Source organism: Salvia miltiorrhiza, chromosome 1 (assembly GCF_028751815.1).
Source record: "Salvia miltiorrhiza cultivar Shanhuang (shh) chromosome 1, IMPLAD_Smil_shh, whole genome shotgun sequence".
In the NCBI taxonomy this organism is placed as follows: domain Eukaryota; kingdom Viridiplantae; phylum Streptophyta; class Magnoliopsida; order Lamiales; family Lamiaceae; genus Salvia; species Salvia miltiorrhiza.
Window position 1 is genome coordinate 8,102,912 of NC_080387.1, and position 13,577 is coordinate 8,116,488.

At 41.0% G+C, this 13,577-nt stretch overlaps 1 long non-coding RNA gene across 1 annotated transcript; it reads right to left on the reverse strand.

Moving 5' to 3' along the window:
- Positions 1 to 1,846: 1,846 nt before the first annotated feature.
- Positions 1,847 to 5,237, reverse strand: LOC131006483 (uncharacterized). The gene is made up of 3 exons (XR_009095542.1): positions 5,021 to 5,237; positions 2,779 to 2,841; positions 1,847 to 2,090 (listed from the first exon to the last, which is right to left on the reverse strand). It is a non-coding gene; the product is annotated as an uncharacterized LOC131006483 (long non-coding RNA).
- Between the last annotated feature and the right edge of the window lie 8,340 nt (positions 5,238 to 13,577).

Sequence of the window (13,577 nt, forward strand, 5' to 3'; positions counted from 1 at the left end):
GTTCCCAATTGCTGAACCTCGTTGTCTGTTGGGGCATTGCGTGGAGTAGTGACCTTTTTGGCCACAATTGTAACAACCGTTAGTTCCAGCCCGACAGATACCCCTATGCATCTTACCGCAATTTGGGCAAGGTGAAATTCCTTTCTGACCTTGGTTACCTCCAGTTGGCTCGAGATTAGTCTGTGCCTCGTACCTTGGTTGAATAAACTGTTCGGCCCGTTCCTTTTCTTGCCACACTTTCTTACTAGTCTGATTGATATTGTCTTCGTTGTTGTCCCACTTGCGCTTCCCTTTGAGAGTATGTGAGGCTACTGGTGAATCATTTGGCGTTGAGATCAACGGTGGGGCTGACTTGTCTGACGGCATTGCAGCTTCAATGTCAAGTGCCCTGTTCAGAGAATCCGTGTATGAGAGTCCTCCGTGGCTTGCTAGAGCCATCTTAATTTCGTATCGTAGACCGGCACAAAATTTCTCTGCCATCTTCTCATCTGTGTCCACTTGTTGCGGAGCAAACCTCGACAGGTTGCAGAATTCCTTGTCGTATTCAACCACAGATTTCTTTCCTTGCTTTAACTCGTAGAACTCAGCTTCTTTCTTCTTCCTATAGCTTTTCGGAATATATTTATCATATAATCCTGTCTTAAAATCTTCCCAAGTATAACTTGCCCATTGTTCAGGTGTCAGAATTTTTCGTCGTGCTTTCCACCAGAAGTCAGCCGATCCTGTTAGCTGGAATGAGACGCAAGATAGGCGCTCCTCATCAGTACAACGTAGGAAGTTGAAAATGCGCTCCATTGCACGCACCCAAATCTCAGCTTCAGCCGGTTCACTCGTTCCGTCAAACGTAGGTGGGTTATGCCTTAAAAAGAGTTCTTCGACTCTCCTAGTCGGGGGCGGAGGGGATGGGTTATGTCCTCGAGCATCTTGTGGTTCTTCGGGTACATCGTTACGGTTTCTGCGATTGTTATTGTTTCTCGCAGGGCGTCCTATCTTAGGCGGCATTCTGATAGCAGGGATGTGTCAATTAGTACACTCTAGCATAATCTAATACAAACCTCTAAAGAATTCTTGTAAAGGTCAACTTATTCTAACTTGTAAACAAGTCAAGACTCCAATGACAACATTGATGTAGTAAGCTTTAAGGGTCCTTAGCATCTCAAATCCATGAGTCATAAAAATTCTTAAGCATATAATATCACATCATCTAAATTGGATACTTAAACATAAGTCATGGAGATTTATAGTGGCTATAAAATCATGAGCTTAAAAATTATTCTATATGCATCACTTATCTTGCTGCCTTCACTATAGCCACCAAAAGATACAATCTAATTTCTTCTATGTTTGCTTCTATGTTCTGTCGTAGTGGTGATCTCATATCTTAATAGCTCTATGTTCATAGGGATTCATTCCATAGGCATACTTAATCGTACTTGCGTAAATCATTTCATTCAATAACAACATAACAAAGCTATTGACAGTTTCTCACTTTGTTATTACGATAATTCTCACTTTTCGTAAACATTAACTTAAAACTTGGAAGAGCTTACCATTCTGCTTCGTTGAGTGTGATGCGATGAAGTGCTGAGCTTTGTCGATTGAACTCTAGACACTTTAGTGATCCATTCTAAGTTTGGCTTAAATAAACTCTTAGGCTCAGAGCAAACGAACTGCTCTGATACCACTCTGTCACGATCGGCCTTAATTAAGGATAATTAATCCGGGAAAACCATGACTGGGGAAGGGAAATTAAGAAGCGGGTTTAGAAAGGGGTGCATAAAAGAATACTCAAAGAGTTTGAATATGCATGAAATATTCCTTAAAAAGGAAAAAGGCATAGTTCACATAAAAAGGGTACTCAAAGAACTTGTATACGCGTTATATTCCTTAAAAGGAAAAAGGCATCGTTAGAGGCTTGAGTAAAACTTTATCAGAGTTTGCAACGGAAGGCGTAACTGAAATAATCAGTGTTTACAGCGGAAAGCATAACTGAGATACATGTATGAAGACATGTATCCTTTCTGAGCCTACTTTAGGTTCGACAAAAACTCCACTCAGCAACAACACTTCATCGCCCATCACAGCTCAACCTGCACAAACATAAACATCGAAGGGCTAAGTACAAGAGTACTTAGTGGGCAGTTGCCAAGCATATAACATAACATCATTAACAATTTCACAATATCGCATAAGAGGCATGAGTTTCTTTCATATCCTTTGCTCATTAAACATTTTCAAATTCATAAATAGCATAAGGGCATTCTTCATCATCAATCTTCATTAACAAACATCGTGTCGTGGAGAAGGCCTTCCCCAACGAACACGGGCATCGCACCGTGAGGGAGAGCCTCCCTCAGCGGTCACGGCATCGTACTATTGAGGGAGGCCTCCCCCAATAGACGCTGTAACACTGGCATACTGGCATCGCGCCGCGAGAGAGGCCTCTCTCAGCGGACACGGGCATCGCGCCGTGAGGAAGGCCCTCCTCAACGGACACGGCATCGTACTGTTGAGGAAGGCCTCCCCCAACAGACGCAAGCATCAAACATAAGTATAAACTTATCAGCGTAAAGCATTCAAGCGTAAATAAACGTAATCAAGCGTAAATTACATAGGGCGTAAATAGTATAAACAGCATAGCGTAAATCATTTAACGTGCAGCATAATAAAACTTAACTCATTTAAGCGTAATAAAGCATACCACACTTGAAGATCCAATTTGCATTTTAAAGCATAACACTTGCATAACATTTTATTTACGCGTAAGAAATTGCCCACCTGATAGCAAAGTTTTGCTAAGGTACTCTAACTCCTTGTGTAGTTCTTACTCTCGCGCTTGACCTTAATCACGAGAATATAAAATAAGACATTGCCTCGAGGAAAATTCTTAATAAATGAGAAAGCGTAATTTAACTATGCATGAATCTGGTATGCATGTACTAATTTTCTGAGCGATAATCGGGAATTAATCCACGTTAATAGATTTAACTAATTCTCATATAACGTGGTCGAATAAAGCTGTGATTCTTTCTTCCTCATCGGAATATTCTAGTCGTGAAATAAATCTCGCCTTTGTACTTGATTGAAAAAGGACTAACTCGACTTTAATCGAGGTGTGACCTCATAGAAATTATCGGGCTTTTCGATAGAAACATAATTACTAACGTAATCTCAAATAATTAATAGGCTCAAAAGAGTGTAGCCAATTAATTAAATAAAACGAGTAGCTTAACTCAAATAAATAATGGCAGCTCAAAATAATAATTTGGCCTTAAGGAAACAATAATATAAGCTCAATAATTAAGAGGCTCAACAAGGCAGCCTGATAATTATTCATGAATGGCTCGAATTTAAGCGTCGTAGCAGCATAATTTAAAATAATGGAGAAGTCCATATTAACGTGGGCTGAAAAGAATTAATCTAGCTTACTTATTCAAATAAAATCGGTCCCATGAAGAAATAATCAGGCCCGATGAATTTATTTGGAACATGGAATAAAAAGTTTAGCACAACTTCACATTAGCCCAAACTTAGAACAATTCGAGCCCAATCTTTTAAAAGAATTAAAGCCAATCTTAAAAGTCATTGGCCCAAAATAATTAAAACAATTCGAGCCCAAACAATATAATTGGGATTTGGAATAATAGTTCATTAATAACTATATCTCAGCCCAATTCTTTTAAAACAATTGAAGCCCAAACTTTAAAATAATTAAAAGCCCGAATGAAATAAATCATCCAGCCCTACTCTTTAAAAAAAATAGAGCCCATCAGTAAAATAATAAGACTGGCCCAACTGAAAAAAAAATGAGGTCCAAAATTAAAAGATCAAGGCCCATTTTCACCTCAAGTCTCGGTTCCTTTTTCTAATCTCAAGGACCGCTCCTCTCCCTCTTTCTCAAAACTCTCGGTCCTCTCTCTCTCTCTCATACTCACGCCTCTTCTCCCTCAGAAATCCGCCGCCGCGGAAGCTCGCCGGAGAGACGACGATAAGCCGCCTCAATCGTCGGCTCTCTCTCTCTTTCGATCTCGACTCCCAGCGAAGTGGCAGCGACGAGCCAATCGAGTCTTGAATCCTAGAAATCTTCGCCGCTGCCGACTCTTTGTCTGAAATCCGGCGAATCAGCCGGCGCCGGTTGCACCTGCCTCTCTTTCTCCCTGTTTCTAACATGGAGGGGATCGAAAGCTCTAATATGCCCTGAAGTTTCAAATCGGGTTTTCTTCCCCAAATCCGATTGGTCTTCCTTCCCCGACGTCGTTCAGCTTCTGCCCGGCATCGTTCAGCTTCCGCCCGGCATCGTTCCTTCTCTCCAACAGTGGAACCCAAAATCGAGCCCTAGAATCTGGAACACCGCTGTTGCTCCTTCGGCCGGAATCCAGCGATTCAGCCGGCGCTGGCCGCACTCATCTCTCTCCTCGTCTCAATCATGAAATCAGTCGGCGCCAACCGTTCTCTCTCTCGGCCAAACCTCCTGATCTTGCCGGCGTCAGCTGTTCCTGCGCCTAGTTCCGACGCTAACAGAAACTCCGTCGTGGTCGAGCGAATTCTACTCCAGTCCCTGAAACCGGTCAGTCTCCTTATTCTTTCCGTTCTGGAAATTCAGTCCGTTTTCTACCGTCGCTTCTCCAGATTCGGCGGGTGGTGGGGAGAAGCTTGCTGCCTCCGGCGATTCTCTCCTCCGGCGACTGGAGTAAGAAGGCCTACGCCTCTCACCGCGCCGCTGCTGTTATTCCGATGCAGGCAAGACGACGAGAGTTCGCCGCCCGTCTTCTTTTCCCGTTCAGCAGTAGGTGGTTCGCTGCCCCTTGGGCAGCCAGCCCCTCCCTTACTAAAAGCTAAGTTCCACTCTTCTATTCTTCTCTAGTTCTAGTTGTTAAGGAGGGAGATTCTCAAGCTTGTTGCTCTAGAGTGCAGTAAGGTGAAAAGCATGAGTTTTTCTATTGTTATTCATGTCATGTGAAATATGATTATGCCTCTGATATGAATGCGAACTGAAAGATTATTTGGGATTGTGAATTACCTCAAATGTTTGAACTGATTGCTTGTTGTTGGAGGTTGAACGTATTGTACAATAACTGAAATGAATTGAAACTGCCATTGCTTAACTAATGAAGGAGACTTTGGCAGTAGTGGTAGATTTAAGAATAAACTCACCTTGAAGTTGCTTTGTTTGATTGTTGAACTGATTGCTAAAGCTGAATAATTGTAACTGGGAAGATTACTGAAATGAACGATGGTTCTCGTTTAATGCAGGTAAACTTCTCAAAGAAAATGAAATGATTAGTTTTGTTGGCTGAATTTAAAAAGCCATGAAGGTGGTGGTTGGCTGTAAAGTTTAAAAGATTGGAGATAGTGGTGGTGGTTGGCTGAGGGAGGAAAGCAAAAGATGGTGGCGCACTTGGCTAGTGCGTAGGTCTCATAGATATATGTTGAGTGGAGTTGGTGGCTAAGTAGGCCACGTAGAGTCTACGGCTTTTGTAATATACTAGACGATTTTCCCCAAGCTGGGAACTAGCCTGTAATCTGTGAACTGTAAATAAATACTGGCTTCGATTTTCAATCATCGCATTTCTGTATCTTGCTTGATATCTTTTTCCTTGCCTGCTAACTTGATAAACTGTAATATAACTTAAATTAAATCCGTAGATTTAATCTGCGTTGCAGTCGGAATAATTCCTCGACTTCTAGTAGCACTAATAAAATATAAATGCTTCTGTTTTTCGATTAATAAATAACATGACTTTGCTAAGTCAGTTATAACTTGAAAATAATAATTATTGAATGGCTCAATAATCCTCGTCGCGTTTTTCTCATACTTATAAAAGTATAAAGCTAAAATAATAACTTCGTTTCTGATAAAAAAAAAAATCAGGACCATAAACTGGATTCATTTATAAAAATTGCATTTACTAGTTTTAATCATAATTAAAAGAGCGGGCTACTACAAATGTTCCCTAGGTGTCTAGGGTTTTGTTCCCTTGGTTCTCTCCTAGGGTTTTGTTCTCCGTGGAGTCTCGTCTAGGTTTCAACCTATCTCAGTCGGCGGCTCTGCCATTTTTTCTTTCATGTTTTCTTTCTTTCCCTTGGTGTCCCTCATCTCTTTCGCTCGATTCCTTTTTACTGCTTCCTTTGTCCTCCTTGGGGCGGCTTCTGCTTTTCTTTTCTGTATTTTTTCTAACGCTTGTTTGGTCTGCGTGTGCTTTGTTTTCGTTTTGTTTTTGTCTTGGTGGTGTAGGTATGGAACGAGGAGGTTCGTCTCGGGATTCTGATTTGGTGAACGGCCCGAAAGAGCGTACTGAGCGTGAATCAACTTTGATTGATATCTCTTATTTTTTTCCGCAAGAGAGTCAGCCGGTGAAGAATTTCTGCCTGGTAGGCAGTTTGATAGCTTCTAAAACCCAAAATACTTTTCATCTTTTGGAGATAATGCGTAAATCTTGGAAAACCTCAAAGGACTTTCAAGGAAGGGAATGGAGAAAAAACCTCTTCCTTTTCTCCTTTGAATCTTTGGAGGATAGGGAGTGGGTTCTACGGTGACAACCGTGGCACTTTGACGGCCATCTCTTCGCCGTTATGGGTCTTGATGAGACGGTGCAACCTTCAAATATTCGTGTGAATTGAGGAAGTTTCTGGGTTCGGGCGTATAATCTCCCAATAAAGTGCATGAATCCAGCCATTATCCGCAATATAGGGAAACGGATCGGGACAGTCAAAGAAGTTGATGAACAAGCCAACTACGCGGGATGCTTTGCTAGATTCAAAGTTAATTTCGATGTCACAACAATTTTCTTCGAAGCACGCCAACTTTGGATCCCTCTGAAATATGAAAACCTTCCCATATTTTGCTACAAATGTGGAGTTTTGAGTCACCATACACGTGCCTGTGAGAAAGATTCTGAGGAAACCGATAATGGGAAATAGTTTGAAGACATTTTATATGGTCCCATACTCAAAGCTTCGCCACTAAAAAGGCTAAGGATGCAAAAACCACAGCCTATCCCCTTAGTCAAGACTAACTCACAAAAAGCCCTCCACTGCCATGCCACAACCCACCCACCGGTCTCCCCGACCAGGCCACGCCCACCCCCCTTTCCTCTAATCCCCTCTCACAATACCCTGATGGACCGCCCTTGCACCAACACTTAAACCAACCTTCTTCTGTCCTCCCTATCAACGCTGCTACCAACCAAACAAACCACATGCCCAGCTCCCTAAAACCAAAATTTAATCTCTTGCCCTCGCTCGCTAAACTCCATTCCTCAACCTTGCCAGCTTTTCCTACTGACAATAGTACACACTCACCCAAAACCAGAGATTTCCAATCAATCCCCAGACTACAATATAACCCCCTTCAATCCAACTAAGGATCTTATCCCAACCACTGATCTCGCAAATCTCCTGAACCTGAAACTCCCTAAATCGCCTACTAAACAAGCCCAACCACCAAAACAAAAAATCTGGTCCCGTTTTCATCGCTCACCAACCCCAAAAATTCTAAAAGTCCACCTTTTGTCTGATAACCAAAGGAAGCGGAATCGACAGGAGGAGGAGAAAGCCGCTTCCCAACCATGAGAGACAGCGATTGATCTAGTTCAAAAGAGACTCAAAGTTACTATTCTCGATGATGAATCCACCTCTACTTTTGTGCCATCGGTGGAGATTGCTTCGGAGCAATCCCGCCGGGCACAATAAATTGCTTACTTTGGAACTGTCGGGGGCTTGGGAACCAACCGATAGTTCGGCATCTTGCTTGGTTAATCCAACAAAAGAAACCCGGATTGGTGTTCATCATGGAATCGAAAATCATGGCTGCTGAATGGACACCGATTCTTAGTACGTTTGACCTGGAGAATTCTTTTGTGGTTGATTGCGATTGTGAAGAAGGAGGGCGTAAAGGTGGTTTGGCTCTCCTTTGGTCTGAGGATTTCTTGGTAACTGTTAAATCTTCCTCCCATCATCACATTTTGGCTATGGTTGACGATCAGTCCGGTTCGGTGTGGGATTTCTGTGGTATTTACAGGTGGAGCAGATTGGAGGACCACCATCTTACGTGGGACCTAATGCTCTCTTTGCTTTCCACTATTAGTGACAAATGGTTGTGCAGAGGTAACTTTAACGAAACTCTATTTCATTATGAGAAAAAAGGTGGCAATCCTAAGACAGATTCTCAGTTATGTGCGTTTAGGATGATAATGGAAAGCTGCGGTTTAACTGACTTGGGATTCATAGGGGAACCGTACACTTGGTCGAACAACCAAAAGGAAAAGATCACATTCTTGAAAGGCTTGACTGTTTTCTGGGAAGTGATAATTGGATTGCCTCTTTTATGGGATATGAGGTTCATCACCTAACGAGAAAATCTAGTGATCACAGCCCCCTGTTCTTGTCAATGTTGCAAGCGGAAGAGGACTGCCGGCCTCACCCTCGCCCGTTTCGCTTCGAAGCTATGTGGTTCAAGGATGATAGATGTAAGCCCCTTTGCCATAGAATATGGGAAACTGGCAGATCGGTGAGCTCGGTTGACGATTTCAAACAGAAAATTATTGAGATGGGTGTTGATTTAAGACTTGGGAAAAAAATGAATTTGGTCATATTAGGAAAAGATGCAAGGAGCTCAAAGAAGGTTTGGAGAAGTTACAAAAGGCGGATAAAGAACCCTTTTCCAGAGATGAGCAGAGACGTGTTGAAAAGAAGCTTGATGATCTTCTCTCTAAGGAGAAAATCATGTAGAAGCAAAGATCGCGGGCTGATTGGCTTGCTGAGGGGGACAGAAACACGGGTTTCTTTCATAGGACGGCGGAGGGGTGATAGAAACGGAACATATTCGGAACATTCAAAAGCCGGATGGAACTACCACGAGGAATTTTGAAGAGATGGATATCATTTTCAGAAATCATTTTTAGGATCTCTTCTCGGCTGGCCCTTATCAGAATCCCGCGGATATTCTCTGTTCCGTTGATCCCACCGTGATAGAAGAAATGAACAACATTCTCACAAGTCCTTACACTGCGAAGGAGATCACATGTGCTTTAAAACAGATGCCCCCCCTCAAGGCCCCGGGGCCGGATGGTATGCCTGCTATCTTCTACTCTTCTTGTTGGTCCCATGCTAAGTTAGATGTCATCCCTTTGGTCATGAGTATCCTTAATAATGTTGTCTTCCTGCGGATTATTTGTCTCATCCCTAAGAAGAAAAAATGTTGTCTTCCTGCGGATTTCCGCCCCATCAGTCTGTGCAATGTTATTTATAAGCTTGTTTCTAAGGTCATTACTAACAGGCTTAAGTCTATCTTTCCTGATGTTATTCATGAGAGTCAATCGGCTTTTGTCCCTGGTCGCCAAATTACTGACAACGCCCTCTTAGCTTTTGAGATTTTCCATATGATGAAATTAAATAAAGCTAAATCCAAAGGGTGCTTTGCTTTTAAACTTGATATGGCTAAAGCTTATGATCATGTCGAATGGAGTTTCTTAGATGCTATGATGAGAAAACTTGGTTTTCATTCTGCTGTGGTGGATTTAGTAATGTGATGTGTTACCTCTGTGTCTTTTCGTGTGCTTGTTAATGGTTTTCCTGGTGAGCAGTTTGAGCCTAGCCGGGGTCTCCGGCAAGGTGATCCTCTTTCGCCTTTCTTGTTTCTCTTTTGTGCAGAGGCTCTTTCGGCTCTCCTACACAAGCAGAAACTTGTAATCTTATCCATGGGGCTAGACTTTACAGAACGGCCCCCTGGATCAGCCATTTATTATTCGTAGATGACTGCATTATTTTTGGGAGAGCGTGTGGTGGGGAGGTAGCCGAAGTGAAAGCTATTTTAATCAAGTATGAAGCGGCATCGGGGCAGAAAGTTAACCTTGAAAATTTTGCAATCTCTTTTAGCTGTGGGGTTCTTGACTCCCTGAGGCAAGAATTGGTAGATCAACTAGAAGTTAGGCGTGAAAGTTTTCAAGGAAAATACTTGGGCATCCCTTGTACGTAGGGATGTCAATCGGGCCAGCCCACCGGGTTTTCAGGCCAGCCCTATCGGGTTCCGGGTTAATCGGGTGCGGGCTAATCGGGCTGGAGATTTTTTCGGGTTGTAAATCTTCAACCCTAACCCTAAACGTTCGTGTTTCGAGCTAGCCCATCGGGCTAATCAGGTTAAAATTATCATTTGTATTTTATTATTCTTAATGATCTAATGTATAATGTGTAAAATACACATAGATATTAAAGATATAAATTATATAGCAAAGCATGAAATGCAAAAATATAAGATATTCAAGATTACATAACATATAAAATAAGTTAATTACAATAAAATGTTCAACTTGTTAAAAAAATAAAAATAAAATATTCAACAATAATTTGAAATTAAAGAAATAAAGCATGTCAAAAATAAATATAAAGTCTAAACATTTGAGTAACACTCTTCTTCAACATTGATAATATTTGGTGCTTCAACTTGATTCCCCTATTCACACTAAATTATATAGCAACTAGCAAGCATGAAATGCAAAAATATAAAATATTGAAGAAGAAAAAAAAATCAAAATTACATAATATATAAAATAAGTTGGTAACAATAAAATGTTCAACTTTGTTAAAGAAAAAACAATAAAATATCGAACAATAGTTTGAACTCATAAAATCAAAGCATCTCAAAAATACAGAAAAGCGAAATTATGAGACTTTATAATATTTTATCCTTTTTTAATTTTTATATCTAAATAATTTATGTTATGTATTCGGGTTTTCGGGCTAGCCCATCGGGTTAGCCGAGCCGACCCTATCGGGTGCCGGGTTATTCGGTTACGGGCTAGTCGGGTTGTAATTTTTATCGGGGTTGAAAATTTTCAACCCTAACCCTCTCGAATTGACGGGTTAATCGGGCCAGCCTACGGGTTTTGGGCAGGATTGACATCCCTACTTGTACGGTTGGAAGATATAAAGCTGAGATTTTTCAGCTGCTTGTTGATAGAACTCGGAAAAAAACGAAGGACTGGAAGCGTCGTTTCCTCTCTGGCGTAGGGAAACTGGTTCTTATTAAATCGGTGTTGCAATCTATTCTCTCTTACCTCATGAGTTGCTTCATTATTCCTTATCAGATTTGCCAAAGATTAAACAGTGTTGCTGCTAGTTTTTTTTGGGGGTCTGAAGAACGATGAAAGGAGGATACATTGGAAAAGTTGGCGAAAACTTTGTGTCCCTAAACACAAAGGTGGGTTGGGCTTTAGAGACATTAGTTTGTTTAATCAAGCGATGCTTGCTAAACAAACATGGAGGATCCTTCAAAATCGTTATTCTCTTCTTGCTCGCTCACTCAAAGCTTGTTACTTTCCGAGGTCGGATATTCTTTTAGTTACTACGGCCCATAATCCATCGTTCGTTTGGAAAAGCCTTCTAGTTGGACGAGACCTCTTGGTAAAGGGTATTGCTTGGCGTGTGGGAAATGGAGCTAGAATCAGAATTGGTAAAGATGCGTGGATCCCTAACTCTAAAGGGAATTTTCGTTCGGCGTGCGTTTCTGAGCAATGGGCCAACAAAAAAGTTGAAGAACTCCTTCTGGACAATCAAGCAGCGTGGGATTTGGATAAACTAGCTACCATTCTACCAAGTATGATCTCGGGATTTTTTTTGGCAAGTTAATGGTGGATTCGGCTGTTGTGGATAGACCTTTGTGGCCTATGGGAAAGTGTAGCTCTTACTCGGTTAAATCTGGATATCTCTTGGCTTGTTCTCTAAGGGGACGAGAGGAAGCTTCTTCGTCTCATGATCTCTCTTCTTTGTGGAATTGGATTTGGAGCCTGCAGGTTATACCCAAAGTCAAATTATTTTTATGGAAGTGTTTAAGTGGAGCCCTCCCAACAGCCCGTGCTCTCCTTAATCGTGGTATTGTTGTTGATCCCTTTTGCCGAAGATGTGGTATGGCTGAGGAATCTGTTGAACATGGTTTATGGGATTGCCCTTGGTGGAGTTTCTTTGGGAGACTTCGCCGCTCCGTTTGGCACCGTTAAGTGGGGATGATACAGTTTCCATTAAAGAGTGGTTTGAGCGGATCCGATCCATCCCTGAAAAAGCTGCTCATTATGCGTTCGCCACTTTTGCTTGGACTGCCTGGTATGCTCGTAACCTCCTCATCTTTCAAGACAAAAAGATTTCCCATGTGGATTGCTTCTCAATTGCCCAGAATGCGGTTTGGGAAAAGTCCACCTGCACTCCCTTAGCAGGTCCGAACATTTTCAGGGTGTTTTGCAGTCGAAATTCGCAAGTGAAGGTTCAATGTGATGCTGCGGTGATGCTGCGGTTGATGAAGGTGTGGGGATTGGTTTTGGAGTGGTCATGTTTGATGCGAATGATATTATTCTGGGAGTCAGGTACGGGTTTTGTGCTGGGGCGTTTACGGCCGAGGAAGGGGAAGCTTTGGCCATCAATGAAGGTCTTCGTCTCTGCGAAGAAAAAGATCGTGGAGACGTCATTATTGAAACGGACTGTCAGCATTTGTTTTTGAGACTCTGCAATAGGGAGAGTGATTTATCTTTCATCGGGGACACGCTCAAGGAAATTTTTGCTTGGGTCGATGGACTGCAACGCAAAGAGTTCAGCTGGACTTCTATAGTTAACAATCTTTTGGCCGATGCCTTGGCGAAACATGCTCTTCTTTTTCGTTTATCTTCTGCTTCTTCTGTTGCTTTTCCTGTTGGTTTCAACTACCCTGTTTTGATTTAATGAAGTTCTTTTCTTTCTCAAAAAAAAAAAAAATACTCTCCCCCCTCCCCTCCAAGAAATAATTTCCTAGGATGGAGTGACACGAGTTTAAAAAAATGTTGAGTGTATTGAAAGTGGAGAAAATATTGTTGAGTGTATTGAAAATGGTGGAAATGTGTTTTAATTAGTATCGAGAGTGAGAAAAAATAAATAAAAAATAAGGGTAAATAAAATATTTATAGATGGTAGGGTATAGTCCAAAAATATATAGGAAGCTATTTTGTGGACGTCCCAAGAAGGTAAAGTAGGAAGTTCTTTCGTGAACGGAAGTAGTATATATTTTTATATATGATCTTTAGTCGGTGATGACCACTAAATTTGATGTGATTAATATGTTTAAAAATATATAAATTAAAAATACATAAAATGAAAATTTTAAGATAAATATGAATAGATGCTGCAGGAATGTCTCGTAAGATCTCAAATATAAGAGAGAACTCGAAACACTATTGTATTATACTTCCTCCGTCTATGAAATAATTTCCTCGAAGTGAGTGACACAGATTTTAAGAAGGTTGTTGAGTGTTATATTAAGAATTGAGAAAAAGTTGTTAAGCGTATTGAAGATGGTGAAAAGATGTTATAATTAGTATTGAAAGTAGTGAAAAAGTAATGGTAAATAGAGTAATATAAATGGTAGAGTATAAAAATAAGTAGAAGTTTTTTTGTGGACGTCCCAAAAAAGAAAAAATAGGAAGTTCTTTCATGGACAGGAAAGTATAATATATGATATGGTAATATAATCACTTATATATAAATTATCTTGAATAAATGCAAAAATTATGTTTAAATGCAATAATATATGCATAAAATTACAAAAAGAAATATGAAAT